General features: G+C 33.3%; 1 pseudogene; it reads left to right on the top strand.

Moving 5' to 3' along the window:
• Positions 1–12,123: 12,123 nt before the first annotated feature.
• LOC145246963 (U2 spliceosomal RNA) lies at positions 12,124–12,257 on the top strand (annotated as a pseudogene).
• The last annotated feature ends 599 nt before the right edge of the window (positions 12,258–12,856 follow it).

Raw genomic sequence — 12,856 nt, 5'->3', positions numbered from 1 at the left:
CGGATGCCCTGCATCATCCAAAATAAAAACAAATATTTTTATAATTGTTTCAGTACATTGCTACACATTGTGAAATTTGTTGACGTTTGTAAAAAAAAATCATGAATGTGCTTATATTCCAAAAAAGAAAATATCAGTGCACAGTATTGAAAGTGTTTGAGATTCAAAAGTCTGTAACATTTCTACTAACTTCATAAGATGTCATGTGAGAAACTTAATTGAATATCAAGACATTATCTGAAGCGTTTTTATTTTGGTGTAACGTATGTGTTTACAGTGAACCGTAACTTTTAATAAACAGCTTGGTATGCAATGACATAGGCTAAGAATCTTAGACAAAATATATATAAATTGGAAAAATGTGTGAACAAATGAAAAAAAAATGATCCGCTCCACTTGATGACATCAAGCACAGTAATATTTTAGTGAAGAAAATATGAAATTGATGTTCAGTGATTAGTTTGGATGAATGAGAAAATGTAATTGTTTGATGCATAAAAAATAACTCATTTGCTGTATTTGATATTAAGCAGCAAAATATAGTGATTTGAATATTAAGGAAAACATCAAATCAGATTATATAAAAAAAAAGATGAAATTAGAAAATATATATTTTCTGTTTATGAGTTTTGCCAATCAAAATTTTGTGGCAGAAATTGGGTGATTACCATGCAATTTTATTTTGATAAAATTCTTAAATTATTTCAATGTTTATTATAATTTCTTATTAGTGACTTGTTATCATCAAAATCCGCCCCAAAGAGTGTCCTTTCTTTTATTAGGTATCAGAATAGGTATCCAGATTTCTACTTCTATACAAATGTGATATTTCGGATCTGTAGATAAACAATTTGTTGCATATATAAGCTGAGAATTGTTCTCTCTCATTCTCTCTCTCACACACCCACACATTCTCACTTTTATAGATATAATAGATAAATTATGCTAGATATATTTCCATGTGTCTGAATAATCTATATACAAATTTTCAAATCTGTAGATAAAAAATTTGTTGAGTATATAGGTTGAGAATTGTTCTCTCTCTCTCTCTCCTCTCACGCATGCTCACTTTTATAGATATAATAGATAGATTATGCTAGATATATTTCCATATGTCTGAATACACTATATAAAAATTTTCTAATCTGTAGATAAAAATTTGTTGAATATAAAGGGTGAGAATTGTTCTTACTCTCTCTCTCTCACACACAGACATATTCTCACTTTTATAGACATAATAGATAGATTATGCTAGATATATTTCCATATGTCTGAATACCCTATATACAAATTATCTAATCTGTAGATAAAAAATTTGTTGATTATATAGGTTGAGAATTGCTCTCTCTCTCACAGACACACACATTTTCACTTTTGTAGATATAATAGATAGATTATGCTAGATATATTTCCATATGTATGAATACCCTTTATAACAAATTTAAAATCTGTAGATAAAAAATTTGTTGAATATATAGGTTAAGAATTGTTCTCTCTCTCTCTCTCTACCTCACACACACCCACACACACAAACATTCTGACTTTTATAGATATAATAGATAGATTATGCTAGATATATTCCATATGTCTGAATACCCTATATACAAATTTTCTAATCTGTAGATAAAAAATTTGTTGACTATTTTCAACCCTTATCCTCGAGTGGCGTCTGGGCCTTGATAAGTAGTAATGCGTATTTAGCAAAATATAAATATATATATATATAACAAATTTACTGAATTTCCATTACTAACGATTACTGTATTGTCCAATTGACTACTGCGCTTTTCAACCCTTATCCTCGAGTGGCCTCTGGGCCTTGAGAAGTAGTAATTACTAACGATTACTATATTGACCAATGGACTACTGCACTTTTTAACCCTTATCCTCGGGTGGCCTCTGGGCCTTATTGTCCAATTGACTACTGTGGACTTTTTAACTCTTATGCTCGAGTGGCCTCTGGGCCTTGATAAGTGGAAATGACCAAGTAACAAAAAATAGGTATATAACAAATTTACTGAATTTCCATTACTAACGATTACTATATTGTCCAATTGACTACTGTGCACTTTTCAATCCTTATCCTCGAGTGGCCTCTGGGCCTTGATAAATGGTAATGCGTATGTAACAAAATATACATATATATAACAAATTTACTGAATTTCCATTACTAACGATTACTATATTGTCCAATTGACTACTGCACTTTTAAACGCTTATCCTCGAGTGGCCTCTGGGCCTTGATAAGTGGTAATACCATCGAGTGGCCTCTGGGCCTTAATAAGTGGTTGTGCCTAAGTAACAAAAAATAGGTATATTACAAATATCCCGCATTTCCATTACAACCGACTACTACGGTGCACTTTTCAATCCTTATCCTCGAGTGGCCTGTGGGCTTTGATAAGTGGTAATGCGTATTTAACAAAATATTAATATATATATAACAAATTTACTGAATTTCCATTACTAACAATTACTATATTTTGTCCAATTGACTACTGCACTTTTCAACACTTATCCTCTAGTGGCCTCTGGGCCTTGATAAGTGGTAATGCCTATCTAAACAAAATATAAATATATATATAACAAATTTCCCGACTTTCCATTACTAACGATTACTATGTTGTCCAATTAACTACTGCCATTTTCAACCCTTATCCTCGGGTGGCCTCTGGGCCTTATTGTCCAATTGACTACTGTGCACATTTAACTCTTATCCTCGAGATGTATCTGGGCCTTGATAAGTGGAAATGCCTAAGTAACAAAAAAATAGATATATAACAAATTTCCCAAATTTGACTACTGTGCACTTTTCAACTCTTATCCTCGAGTGGCCTCTGGGCCTTGATAAGTGGTCATATATATTTTTTACAAAATAAAAAAAAAGGTTGGAGTCGCTGAATAACTCATCCTCCCGTTAAAGCGGTTCCATCCTCTTTCCCCAATTTGACTACTGTGCACTTTTCAACTCTCGTCCTCGAGTGGACTATGGGCCTTGATAAGTGGTAATACATATTTTATGAAAAATATATATATATATATATATATATATATATATAACAAAATAGGTTGGAGTTGCTGAATAACTCATCCTCCTGTTAAAGCGGTTCCATCCTCTTTCCCAAATTTGACTACTGTGGACTTTTTAACTCTCATCCTCGAGTGGCCTATGGGCCTTGATAAGTGGTAATACATATTTTTTTATAAATATATATATATATATACTAAAACAGGTGTGAGTCGCTGAATAATTCATCCTTCTATTAAAGCGATTAAATCCTCTTTCCCAAATTTGACTACTGTGCACTTTTAAACTCTCATCCTCGTGTGGCCTATGGGCCTTGATAAGTGGTAATATATAGTTTGTACAAAATATATATATATATATATATATATATATATATATAACAAAATAGGTTGGAGTCGCTGAATCACTCATCCTCCCGTTAAAGCGGTTCCATCCTCTTTCCCGAATTTGACTAATGTGCACTTTTCAACTCTTATCCTCGAGTAGCCTATGGGCCTTGATAAGTGGTAATATATTTTTGTTATAAATATATATATATATATATATATATATATATAAAAAATAGGTTGGAGTCGCTGAATAACTCATCCTCCCGTTAAAGCGGTTCCATCCTCTTTCCCGAATTTTACTACTATGCACTTTTCAACTCTCATCCTCGAGTGGCCTATTGTCCTTGATAAGTGGTAATATATATTTTTTAATAAAAGTATATATATATATATATATATAAAAAAATAGGTTGGAGTTGCTGAATAACTCATCCTCCCGTTAAAGCGGTTCCATCCTCTTTACCGTATTTTTTATACAGTGCACTATTCAACTCTCATCCTCGAGTGGCCTATTGTCCTTGATAAGTGGTAATATATATTTTTTAATAAATATAGATATAAATATATATATAAAAAAACAGGTTGGAGTCGCTGAATAACTCATCCTCCCGTGAAAGCGGTTCCATCCTCTTTCCCGAATTTGACTACTGTGCACTTTTCAACTCTAATCCTCGAGTGTCCTATGGGCCTTGATAAGTAGTAATATATATTTTTTACAAAAATATATACATACATATATATAACAAAATAGGTTGGAGTCACTGAATAATTCATCCTCCTCTTAAAGCGGTTCCATCATCTTTGCCGAATTTGACTACTGTGCACTTTTAAACTCTCATCCTCGTGTGGCCTATGGGCCTTGATAAGTGGTAATATATATTTAAAAATAAATATAGATATAAATATATATATACCAAAATAGGTTGGAGTCGCTGAATAACTCATCCTCCCGTTAAAGCGGTTCCATCCTCTTTCCCAGATTTGACTGCTGTGCACTTTTCAACTCTAATCCTCGAGTGTCCTATGGGCCTTGATAAGTAGTAATATATATTTTTTACAAAAATATATACATACATATATGTAACAAAATAGGTTGGAGTCACTGAATAATTCATCCTCCTCTTAAAGCGGTTCCGTCATCTTTGCCGAATTTGACTACTGTGCACTTTTAAACTTTCATCCTCGAGTGGCCTATAGGCCTTGATAAGTGGTAATAGTTTGTACAATAGTTTGTACAATATATATATCTATATATATATATTACAAAATAGGTAAGAGAGAGAGAAGAGGGTGAGAGAGAGAGAAGAGAAAGAGGTAGAGAGAGAAGAGGGTGAGAGAGAGCAGAGAAGAGGGTGAGAGAGAGCAGAGAAAGAGGGTGAGAGAGAAAGAGGGTGAGAGAAGTGAAAGAGGTAGAGAGAGAAGAGGGTAAGAGAGAAAGAGGGTGAGAGAGAGAAGAGGGTGAGAGAGAGAGAGGTAGTGAGAGAGAGAGATAAGAGAAAGAGGTAGAGAGAGAGAGAAGAGGGTAAGACAGAGAGAGAGAGGGGTAGTGAGAGAGAGAGATAAGAGAAAGAGGTAGAGAGAGAGAGAGAAGAGGGTGAGGGAGAAAGAAGAGGGTGAGAGAGAGAGAGAAGAGGGTGAGGGAGAAAGAAGAGGGTGAGAGAGAGCAGAGGGAGAGAGAGAGAAGAGAAATAGGTAGAGAGAGAGAGATGAAGGTGAGAGAGAGCAGGGAAAGAGGGTGATAGAGAAGAGAAAGAGGTAGAGAGAGAGAGAGAGAGAGAAGGGTGAGAGAGAGCAGAAAAAGAGGGTGAGAGAGAGAGAAAGAGGGTCAGAGAGAGAGAGAAGAGAAGAGAAAAAGGTGTACACAGAGAGTGAGAGAGAGAAGAGGGTAAGAGAGAGAGAGAGAAGAGGTTGAGAGAGAGAGAGATAAGAGAAAGAGGTAGAGAGAGAGAAGCGGGTGAGAGAGAGAAGAGGGTGCGAGAGAGAAGAGAAAGAGGTAGAGAGAGAGAAGCGGGTGAGAGAGAGAGAAGAGGGTGCGAGAGAGAAGAGAAAAAGGTAGAGAGAGAGAAGAGGGTGAGAGAGAGAGAAAGAGGATGAGAGAGAGAAGAGAAAGAGAGAGAGAGAAGAGGGTGATAGAGAAAGAGAGTGAGAGAGAGAAGAGAAAGAGAGAGAGAGAGAGAGAAAGAGGGTGAGAGAAGAGGGTAAATGTGCATCTTTTTTTATAGTAGGTAATGCTTGGGAGACTGTGCACATTGCCTCCTCCCCCCTCCCCCCTATAAACGCGGTTCCATTCATAAGAAAACAAACTCGTATAAAAGTAATTTTCGTGTATTTAAGCGGCCTTATACTGATAGCCACCCCTCCCCCTTCCAGTTTAACAGAGTTAGGAGGTAAAAACAAAATGGCTAAAGCCTTGTTTACATGGTAAACTATAGCAAAGAGCATAGTCATCTTTCTTCGCCGGTAAAAAACTTCAAGCAAAAATAAAAACATTTTCCCTACGTCAATTTTTATGTAATTTTGGGATTCTTCTTTTTGAAGTGCGATAAATCCGTTGGTAATAACGGTTCGACTCTTAAACTAATATTTAACTGTGTTATAGTATCAATGATACTCCTCGCAGGCAGCTTTAATGTACGTCAGAGGCTCAGCGTAGCCGACATTTTACTGAGCTGACGTCACGTCACGTGACAGCTAATGAATAATGTTAAAATGACAGGTTTTTTGGGGGGCCCCCCTGGGAGAAAAATGATCAGTTAACCCCCTTCTAGTTGTCCGTTTGACGTGAAATTTCGATATTTGTCATCCGGGTGATCAAGGTGCAATATGCTACCTAATTTGTCAACTTTGGTTGTGTCTGTCAAAAGTTTTAGCGTTACAAACAAACATACATACATACATACATACACACCGATTTTTGCCTTTTATATATATACTAGCAGGGCTACCCGGCGTTGCTCGGGACCGTATAAACAATGAAAAAACAAAAGCAGATATTGAACATATGTTTGATTCTTAGGGGAGAGGAATCTTTCATCTCTATGTATTATTTGTTTTATCTACCCTAGGACTGATATTGTTCATGTTTTATCCCTAGCATAGGTAATTTACAGCATGTATATGAAATTGTTTTACCTTAGGGAGAAGAGAACAGGTAATATACAACATAATGTGTCTATATTACATCCCTGGCAACGCCTAGAAACCAGCTAGAACATGTATTTCAGTCAATCTTTATTATATCCTGGGCTATGCCGGGAAACCAGCTAATCTCTTTTTAGTGACTTGACCACCAAAATACCTCCCTAAGTGTGTCCTTTCTTTTGAACTTATTAGATATAGGTATCTAGAAATGTGTGTGAAATTTTGTTGAATGCATTGTTCACTATGATTTTCTTATTGTTCTACACAATATCAACTGTAGCGAAATAACACAGTAAACTTAGTGTAGTGTTAGAATAAAGAGCAAAGGAAAAAATTAGAATCATATTTTGTAATTGCAAATCTAAATTTGCTAGCATGTACCAGTATTGGCCAGGTTGTGGAAATTTGGAACTTATAACATATGTAGTGGCCTTTTCCTAGATACCTATTGCTAAAAATTATACTTTCATTTTGTTAGAAAAATCTCTCTTCAGATGCCCTGCATCATTCAAAATAAAAACAAATATTTTTATAATTGTTTCAGTATATTGCTACACAATGTGAAAGTTTTTAACGTTTGTAAAAAAAATCATGAATGTGCTTATATTGCAAAAAAGAAAATATCAGTGCACAGTATTGAAAGTGTTTGAGATTCAAAAGTCTGTAACATTTCTACTAACTTCATAAGATGTCATGTGAGAAACTGAATTGAATATCAAGACATTATCTGAAGCGTTTTTATTTTGGTGTAACATATGTGTTTACAGTGAACCTTAACTTTTAATAAACAGATTGGTATGCAATGACATAGGCTAAGAATCTTTAAAATATATATAAATTGGAAAAATGTGTGAACAAATGAAAAAAAAATGATCCGCTCCACTTGATGACATCAAGCACAGTAATATTTTAGTGAAGAAAATATGAAATTGATGTTCAGTTATTAGTTTGGATGAATGAGAAAATGTAATTGTTTGATGCATAAAAATAACTCAGTTGCTGTATTTGATATTAAGCAGCAAAATATAGTGATTTGAATATTTGGGAAAACATCAAACCAGATTATGTATAAAGAAAAAAAAAAGATGAAATTAGAAAATATATATTTTATGTTTATGAGTTCTGCCAATCAAAATTTTGTGGCAGAAATTGGGTGATTACCATGCAATTTTATTTTGGTAAAATTCTTAAATTATTAGAATGTTTATTATAATTTCTAATTAGTGACTTGTTATAATCAAAATCCGCCCTAAAGAGTGTCCTTTCTTTTATTAGGTATCAGAGTAGGTATCAAGATTTCTACTTCTATACAAATGTGATATTTCAGATCTGTACATAAAAAATTTGTTGAATATATAGGTTGAGAATTGTTCTGTGTCGCTCTCTCTCACACACACACGCATTCTCACTTTTATAGATATAATAGATAGATTACTCTAGATATATTTCCATATGTCTGAATACCCTATATACAAATTTTCAAATCTGTAGATAAAAAAATTTGTTGAGTATATAGGTTGAAAATTGTTCTCTCTCTCTCTCTCTCACACACACATTCTCAATTTTAGAGATATAATAGATAGATTATGCTAGATATATTTCCATATGTCTGAATACCCTATATACAAATTTTCTAATCTGTAGATCAAATATTTGTTGAATATATAGGTTGAAAATTGTTCTTATACTCTCTCTCTCTCTCTCTGGCTACCTCACACACACATTCTAACTTTTATAGATATAATAGATAGATTATGCTAGATATATTTCCATATGTGTGAATACCCTATATACAAATTTTCTAATTTGTAGATAAAAAATTTGTAGAGTGCATAGGTTGAGAATTGTTCTCTCTATCTCTCACACACACACATTCTAACTTTTAAAGATATAATAGATTATGCTAGATATATTTCGATATTTCTGAATACCCTATATATAAAAATTTGTTGAATGTATAGGTTGAGAACTGTTCTCTCTCTCTCTCTCTCTCTCTCGCTCACACACACACACATTCTCACTTTTATAGATATAATAGAAAGATTATCCTAGATATATTTCTATTTGTATGAATACTCTATATACAAATTTTAAAATCTGTAGATAAAGAATTTGTTGAGTATATGGGTTGAGAATTGTTCTCTCTCTCTCTCTCTCACACACACACACACATTCTCACTTTTATAGATATAATAGATTATGCTAGATATATTTCCATATGTCTGAATACCCTATATACAAATTTTCAAATCTGTAGATAAAAAATTTGTTGAGTATATAGGTTGAGAATTGTTCTTTCTCTCTCTATCACACACATTCTCACTTTTATAGATATAATAGACAGATTATGCCAGATATATTGAAATATGTCTGAATGCCCAATATACAAATTTTGAAATCTGTAGATAAAAAATTTGTTGTATACATAGGTTGACAATTGTCCTCTCTCTCACACACACACACATTCTCACTTTTATACATATAATAGATAGATTATGCTAGATATATTTCTATATGTCTGAACACCCTATATACAAATGTTCAAATCTGTGGATAAAAAATTTGTTGAATGTATAGGTTGAGAATTTTTATCTCTCTCTTTTTCTCTCTCTCTCTCTCGCTATCTCACACACACGCATTCTCACTTTTATAGATAAAATAGATAGATTATGCTAGATATATTTCCATATGTCTGAATACCCTATATACAAAGTTTCAAATCTGTAGATAAAAAATTTGTTGAATATATAGGTTTAGAATTGTTCTCTCTCTCTCTCTCACACACACATTCTAACTTTTGTAGTTATAATAGATAGATTATGCTAGATATATTTCCATATGTCTGAATACCCTATATACAAATTTTCTAAACTGTAGGTAAAAAATTTGTTGAGTATGTAGGTTAAGAATTGTTCTCTCTCTCTCTCACACACACACACACACAAGTTCTCACTTTTATAGATATAATAGATAGATTATGCTAGATATATTTCTATATGTCTGCCTACCCTATATACAAATTTCCAAATCTGTGCCCAAAAATGTGTGGAATATATAGGTTGAGAATTGTTCTCTCTCTCTCTCTCTCTCACACATATTCTCACTTTTATAGGTTATATAGGTTGAGAATTTTTTGCTCTTTCCATCACTCACATTCACACTTTTATAGATATAATACATAGATTATGCCAGATATATTTACATATGTCTGAATACCCAATATACACATTTTCAAATCTGTAGATAAAAAATTAGTTGAATATATAGGTTGAGAATTGTTCTCTCTCTCTCTCTTTCTCTCTCTCTCTCACACACACATTCTCACTTTTATAGATATAATAGATAGATTATGCTAGATATATTTCCATACGTCTGAATACCCTATATCCAAATTTTCTAATATGTAGATAAAAAATTTGTTGAATATATAGGGTGAGAATTTTCCTTCCTCTCTTTCTCTCTCTCTCTTTCTCACACACACACAAGCTGAAAATTGTTCTCTCTCTCTCTCTCTGACTCTCTCTCTCTCTCTCACACACACACACATGGTCATTTTATAGATATAATAGATAGGTTATGCTAGATATATTTCTATATGTCTGAATACCCTATATACAAATTTTTAAATCTGTAGATAAAAAATTTGTTGAGTATATAGTTTGAGAATTGTTCTTTCTCTCTCTCTCACACACACATTCTCACTTTTATAGATATAATAGATTATGCTAGATATATTTCCAAATGTCTGAATACCCTATATACAAATTTTCAAATCTGTAAAGATAGAATTTGTTGAATATATAGGTTGAGAATTGTTCTCTCTCTCTCTCTTTAACACACATTCTCACTTTTATAGATATAATAGATAGATTATGCTAGATATATTTCCTTATGTCTGAATACCCTATATACAAATTATCAAATCTGTAGATACAAAATTTGTTGAGTATATAGGTTGAGAATTGTTCTCTCTCTCTCTCTCTCACTCACTCACTCACTCACTCACACACACACACACACACATTCTACCTTTTATAGATATAATAGATTATGCTAGATATATTTCCATATGTCTGAATACCCTGTATACAAATTTTCAGATCTGTACATAAAAATTAGTTGAATATATAGGTTGAGAATTGTTCTCTCTCTCTCTCTTCTCTCTCTCTCTTTCACACACATTCTCACTTTTCTAGATATAATAGATAGATTATGCTAGATATATTTCCATATGTCTGAATACCCTATATACAAATTTTCTAATCGGTAGATAAAAAATATGTTGAATATATAGGGTGAGAATTGTACTTACTCTCTCTCTCTCTCTCTCTCTCTCTCTCTCACGCACACATTCTCACTTTTATGGATATAATAGATAGATTATGCTGGATATATTTCCATATGTCTGAATACCCTATATACAAATGGTCAAATCTGTAGATAACAAATTTATTGAATAGATAGGTTGAGAATTGTTCTCTCTCTCTCTCTCTCGCAACCTTACACACACAACCACACGCAAACATTCTGACTTTTATAGATATAATAGATCGATTATGCTAGATATATTTCCATATGTCTGAATACCCAATATACAAATTTTCAAATCTGTAGGTAAAAAATTTGTTGAATATATAGGTTGAGAATTGTTCTCTCTCTCTCACACACTCACATTCTCACTTTTATAGATATAATGTATAGATTATGCTAGATATATTTCTATATGTCTGAATACCCTATATACAAAGTTTAAAATCCGTAGATAAAAATACGTTGAGTATATAGGTTGAGAATTGTTCTCTTTCTCTCTTACGCACACACACACACACACACACACACACATTTTCACTTTTATAGATATAATAGATAGATTATGCTAGATATATTTCCATATGTCTGAATACCCTATATACAAATTTTCAAATCTGTAGATAAAAAATGTATTGAATATATAGGTTGAGAATTGTTGTCTCTCTCTCTCTCTCTCTCTCTCTCTCTCTCTCTCTCTCTCTCTCTCTCTCTCTCTCTGGCTACCTCACACACACACACATTTTCACTTTTATAGATATAATAGATAGATTATGCTAGATATATTTCCATATGTCTGAATACCCTATATACAAACTTTCAAATCTGTAGATAAAAAATTTGTTGAGTATATAGGTTGAGAATTGTTCTCTCTCTCTCACACGAAACTGTGCGCTCGGCTTCTTCCCCCCCTTCCCACCCCAAATGCTTGGGAAACTGTGCACTGTTTTTGTTGGTTTTCAAGCTGCCTCTTCCCCCCCCACACACACACACAGTTTAACAGTAGTAGGAGGTCAAGAGAAAGAGGGTGAGAGAGAGAGAAGAGTAAGTTGGTGAGAGAGAGAGAAAAGAGAAAGAGGGTGTTGGTTTTATATTTTTATTATCGTCTAATATTTTGAAAGCTGAATTTCTAATAAAATGTGCATCTATAGGAGATAATGCCTGGGAATGTGTTCCCCCCCCACAGTTTAACAGTGGTGTGACGTCAAGAGAAAGAGGGTGAGAGAGAGGGAAGAGTAAGTGGGTGAGAGAGAGAAAGAGAGAGAAAAAAAAGAAAGACGGTGTTGGTTTTGTGAAAAAAGTTGTTATTTACAATTGATCGCATTCTTGGCCTTTTGGTCAAGATCAAAGTGTAGTATCTGTTCTTCAGATGCTGCACTTCTATTTCTTGTTCTCTTTCGGTGGAGGAGAAATCCTCCACGACTGAGACAATTTTTATTTTTGTACCTTTTCTCCACGTTAAAAAACGACCCTGGTGTCTAACTCTGTCCCGTGGGGAGGCATAGTAAATAGGTACAATTGTTCGCCATTAGTGGATGTTGACGTCACGTCACGTCACGTGACATGACTAAGCGTTTTTTTTTTTTAGTATGAATAACATTTTTTGTTTTAATTATAAAGTCTACACTTAATTTTATAGAAAATGCTGTATATATAATAGAAAAAAAAAATTACTGGTTTTGTTGGATTCAAGTGGATCCCCCCCCTCCAGTTTAAGAGATAGCAGGTCACGTGGTAATATACAAAATGGCTAGCGTAAATATAAAGATCGGTTTTTTTATCGACGAATATTTTGAAAGCTGAATTTTTTTTTATTCCTGTACATTTTTTCCTGATATTTTTCGTTAAAACTCTTGTATAAATACTATTTTTAACCAGTTAAATACGTTGGAGACATTGTCATGGAGTTTAATAATCTCTAGAACAAAGCAGTAGAGAAATTACAAAAGTATCGGTAAAACAAAGTGTTTGTTTACATTTGTTCGCCATTACTGGATGTTGACGTCACGTCACGTGACATGACTAAGCGTTTTTGGATTATGTAATATTA

This window comes from Euprymna scolopes, chromosome 24, assembly GCF_053919585.1.
Source record: "Euprymna scolopes isolate OS-2025 chromosome 24, ASM5391958v1, whole genome shotgun sequence".
Classification (NCBI taxonomy): domain Eukaryota; kingdom Metazoa; phylum Mollusca; class Cephalopoda; order Sepiida; family Sepiolidae; genus Euprymna; species Euprymna scolopes.
Note: the sequence above shows the minus strand (reverse complement) of the source record. Positions and strands in the feature narration are given on the sequence as shown.